Genomic DNA, 5,514 nt, shown 5'->3' with positions numbered 1-5,514 from the left:
TCTCTCTTCTCCTTCTGGGACCCCTATAATGCAAATGTTGTTGCATTTAATGTTGTCCCAGAGGTCTCTTAGGCTGTCTTCATTTCTTTTCATTCTTTTTTCTTTATTCTGTTCCACAGCAGTGAATTCCATCATTCTTTCTTCCAGGTCACTTATGCATTCTTCTGCCTCAGTTATTCTGCTATTGATTCCTTCTAGTGTAGTTTTCATTTCACTTATTGTATTTTTCATCTCTGTTTGTTTGTTCTTTAATCTTCTAGGCGTTTGCTCTTAATTCTTCTAGGTCTTTGTTAAACATTTCCTGCATCTCCTCGATCTTTGCCTCCATTCTTTTTCCGAGGTCCTGGATCATCTTCACTATCATTATTCTGAATTCTTTTTCTGGAAGGTTGCCTATCTCCACTTCATTTAGTTGTTTTTCTGGGGCTTTATCTTGTTCCTTCATCTGGTACATAGCCCTCTGCCTTTTCATCTTGTCTGTCTTTCTGTGAATGTGGTTTTCCTTCCACAGGCTGCAGGATTGTACTTCTTCTTGCTTCTGCTGTCTGCCCTCTGATGGATGAAGCTACCTAAGAGGCTTGATGGGAGGGACTCTCCAACCCCGTTTTTCCCCCTTAAGGCTGCTTTGGCTATTCTGCATCTTTTGTGTCTCCATACAAATTTTAAGATTCTATGTTCTAGTTCTGTAAAAACTGCCATTGGTAATTTGATAGGGGTTGCATAAAATCTGTAGATTGCTTTGGGTAGTACAGTCATTTTCACAATATTGATTCTTCCAATCCAAGAACCTGGCATATCTCTCCATCTGTTTGTCTTATCTTTAATTTCTTTCATCAGTGTCTTATAGTTTTCTGCATACGGATCTTTTGTCTCCCTAGGTACGTTCATTCCTACGTGTTTTATTCTTTTTTTTTTTTTTGCCATGGTAAATGGGAGTGTTTCCTTAATTTCTTTTTCAGATTTTTCATCATTTTTACCAAATGAAATTTTACTGAATTCATTGATTAGCTCTAGTAGTTTTCTGGTGGCATCTTTAGGATTCTCTGTGTACAGTATCATGTCATCTGCCAACAGTGACAGTTTTATTTCTTCTTTTCCAATTCGTATTCCTTTTATTTCTTTTTCTTCTCTGATTGCCGTGGCTAGCACTTCCAAAACTATGTTGAATAATAGTGGTGAGAGTGGCCTCCTTGTCTTGTTTCTGATCTTAGAGTAAATGCTTTCAGTTTTTCACCATTGAGAATGGTGTTTGCTGTGGCTTTGTTGTATATGGCCTTATTATGTTGAGGTAGGTTCCCTCTACGTCCAATTTCTGGACAGTTTGTATCGTAAATTGTGTTGAATTTTGTCAAAACCTTTTTCTGCATCTATGGAGATGATCGTATGTTATTTTTTAACATCTTTATTGGAGTACAGTTGCTTTACAATGTTGTGTTAGTTTCTGTTTATAACAAAGTGAATCAGTTATACATATACCAGTGTTCCCCTATCTCTTCTCTCTTGCATCTCCCTCCCTCCCACCCTCCCTATCCCACCCCTCTCAGTGGTCACAAAGCACCGAGCTGATCTCCCTGTGCTATGCGGCTGCTTCCCACTATCTATTTTACGTTTGGAAGTGTATATATGTCCATGCCACTCTCACTTTATCACAGCTTACCCTTCCCACTCCCCATATCCTCAAGTCCATTCTCTACTAGGTCTGTGTCTTTATTCTCGTCTTGCCCCTAGTTTCTTCATGACCATTTTTCTTTCTTCTTAGATTCCATATATATGTGTTAGCATACTGTATTTGTTTTTCTCTTTCTGACTTACTTCACTCTGTATGACAGACTCTAGGTCCATCCACCTCATTACAAGTAACTCAATTTCGTTTCTTTTTATGGCTGAGTAATATTCCATTGTATATGTGTGCCACATCTTCTTTATCCATTCACCTGTCAGTGGACACTTAGGTTGCTTCCATGTCCTGGTTATTGTAAATAGAGCTGCAGTGAACATTTTGGTACATGACTCTTTTTGAATTATGGTTTTCTCAGGGTATATGCCCAGTAGTGGAATTGCTGGATCATATGGTAGTTCTATTTTTAGTTTTTTAAGGAACCTTCACACCGTTCGCCATAGTGGCTGTATCATTTTACATTCCCACCAACAGTGCAAGAGGGTTCCCTTTTCTCCACACTCTCCCCAGCGTTTATTGTTTGTACATTTTTTGATGATGGCCATTCTGACCGGTGTGACGTGATACCTCATTGTGGTTTTGATTTGCATTTCTCTAGTGATTAGTGATGATGAGCATCCTTTCATGTGTTTGTTGGCAATCTGTATATCTTCTTTGGAGAAATGTCTGTTTAGGGCTTCTGCCCATTTTTGGATTGGGTTGTTCGTTTTTTTGATATTGAGCTGCATGAGCTGCTTGTAAATTTTGGAGATTAGTTCTTTGTCAGTTGCTTCATTTGCAATTTTTTTCTCCCATTCTCCCATTCAAATTTTTTCTCCCATTGTCTTTTTGTCTTGTTTATGGTTTCCTTTGCTTTGCAAAAGCTTTTAAGTCTCATGAGGTCCCATGTGTTTATTTTTGTTTTTATTTCCATTTCTCTAGGAGGTGGGTCAAAAAGGGTCTTGCTGTAATTTATGTCATAGAGTGTTCTGCCTGTGTTTTCCTCTAAGAGTTTGATAGTGTCTGGCCTTACATGTATGTCTTTAATCCATTTTGAGCTTATTTTTGTGTATGGTGTTAGGGAGTGATCTAATCTCATACTTTTACATGTACCTGTCCAGTTTTCCCAGCACCAGCACCACTTATTGAAGAGGCTGTCCTTTCTCCACTGTACGTTCCTGCCACCTGTATCAAAGATAAGGTGTCCATATGTGCGTGGGTTTATCTCTGGGCTTTCTATCCTATTCCATTGATCTGTCTTTCTGTTTTTGTGCCAGTACCATATTGTCTTGATTACTGTAGCTTTGTAGTATAGTCTGAAGTCAGGCAGCCTGATTCTTCCTACTCCGTTTTTCTTTCTCAAGATTACTTTGGCTGTTTGGGGTCTTTTGTGTTTCCATACAAATTGTGAAATTCTTTTTTCTAGTACTGTGAAAAATGCCAGTGGTAGTTTGAAAGGGATTGCATTTAATCTGTTGATTGCTTTGTGTAGTAGAGTCATTTTCACAATGTTGATTCTTCCAATCCAAGAACATGGTATATCTCTCCATCTGTTTGTATCATCTTTAATTTCTTTCATCAGTGTGTCTTATAATTTGCTGCATACAGGTCTTTTGTCTCCCAGGTAGCTTTATTCCTAGATATTTTATTCTTTTTGTTGCAGTGGTAAATGGGAGTGTTTTCTTAATTTCACTTGCAGATTTTTCATCATTAGTGTATAGGAATGCTAGAGATTTCTGTGCATTAATTTTGTATCCTGCTACTTTATCAAATTCATTGATTAGGTCTAGTAGTTTTCTGGTAGCATCTTTAGGATTCTCTCTATATAGTATCATGTCATCTGCAAACAGTGACAGTTTTACTAGTTTTAATTCTTCTTTTCCAATTTGTATTCCTTTTCTTTTTCTTCTTTGATTGCCATGGCAGGAGTTCCAAAACTATGTTACATAATAGTGGTGAGAGTGGACATCCTTGTCTCCTTCCTGATTTTAGCGGAAATGCTTTCAGTTTTTCACCATTGAGAATGATGTTTGCTGTGGGTTTGTCGTATATGGCCTTTATTATGTTGAGGTAGGTTCCCTCTATGCCTTTCTGGAGGGGTTTTATCATAAATGGGTGTTGAATTTTGTCAAAAGCGTTTTCTGCATCTATTGAGATAATCATATGGTTTTTCTCTGTAAATTTTTTAATATGGTGTTTCACATTGAATAATTTGCGTATGTTGAAGAATCCTTGCATTCCTGGGATAAACTCCACTTGATCATGGTGTATGAACCTTTTAATGTGCTGTTGGATTCTGTTTGCTAGTATTTTGTTAAGGATTTTTGCATCTAAGTTCATCAATGATATTGGCCTGTAGTTTTCTTTCTTTGTGATATCTTTGGTTTTTGCTTGTCAGGGTAATGGTGGCCTCGTAGTATGAGTTTCGGAGTGTTCCTCCCTCTGCTATATTTTGGAAGAGTTTGAGTAGGATAGGTGTTAGCTCTCCTCTTAGTGATAGAATTCAGCAGTGAAGCCATCTGGTCCTGGGATTTTGTTTGTTGGAAAAATTTTAATCACAGTTTAAATTTCATTACTTGTGATTGGTCTGTTCATATTTTCTATTCCTTCCTGGTTCAGTCTTGGAAGGTTGTGCCTTTCTAAGAATTTGTCCATTCCTTCCAGGTTGTCCATTTTGTTGGCATAGAGTTGCTTGTAGTAATCTCTCAGGATCTTTTGTATTGCTGCAGTGTCAGTTGTTACTTCTCCTTTTTCATTTCTAATTCTATTGATTTGAGTCTTCTCCCTATTTTTCTTGATGAGTCTGGCTAATGGTTTATCAATTTTGTTTATCTACTCAAAGAACCAGCTTTTAGTTTTATTGATCTTTGCTATCGTTTCCTTCATTTCTTTTTCGTTTATTTCTGATGTGATCTTCATGATTTCTTCTGCTAAGTTTGGGGGTTTTTTGTTCTTCTTTCTCTAATTGCTTTAGGTGAAGGTTAGGTTGTTTATTTGAGATGTTTCTTGTTTCTTAAGGTAGGATTGTATTGCTGTAAACTTCTGTCTTAGAACTGCTTTTGCTGCATCCCATAGATTTTGGGTCATCGTGTTTTCCTTGTCATTTGTTTCTAGGTATTTTTTGATGTCCTCTTTGATTTCTTCAGTGATCCCTTGGTTATTAAGTACTGTATTGTTTAGTCCCCATGTGTTTGTATTTTTTTTTACAGATTTTTTCCTGTAATTGATGTAGTCTCATAGCATTGTGGTCCGAAAAGATACGTGTTACGATTTCAATTTTCTTAAATTTACCAAGGCTTGATTTGTGACCCAAGATATGATCTATCCTGGAGAATGTTCCATGAGCACTTGAGAAGAATGTTTATTCTGTTGTTTTTGGATGGAATGCCCTATAAATATCAAGTCCATCTTGTTTAATGTATCATTTAAAGCTTGTGTTTCCTTATTTATATTCATTTTGGATGATCTGTCCATTGGTTAAAGTGGGGTATTAAAGTCCCCTAGTATGATTGTGTTACTGTCGATTTCCTCTTTTATGGCTGTTAGTATTTGCCTTATGTACTGAGGTGCTCCTATGTTGGGTGTATAAATATTTACAATTGTTATATCTTCTTCTTTGATCGATCCCTTGATCGTTATGTAGTGTCCTTCTTTGTCTCTTCTGATAGTCTTTATTTTAAAGTCTATCTGATACGAGAATTGCTACTCCACGTTTCTTTCTTTTTTCCTTTTTTTTTTTTTTTTTTTTTTTTTTTTTTTCGGCGGGCCCCCCCCCTTTTTTGGCCTCTCCCGTTGCAGAGCACAGGCTCCGGACGCGCAGGCTCAGCGGCCATGGCTCACGGGCCCAGCCTCTCCGC

Source organism: Lipotes vexillifer, unplaced genomic scaffold (assembly GCF_000442215.2).
Source record: "Lipotes vexillifer unplaced genomic scaffold, Lipotes_vexillifer_v1.1 scaffold384, whole genome shotgun sequence".
NCBI lineage: Eukaryota > Metazoa > Chordata > Mammalia > Artiodactyla > Lipotidae > Lipotes > Lipotes vexillifer.
This window is presented reverse-complemented; position numbering follows the sequence as displayed.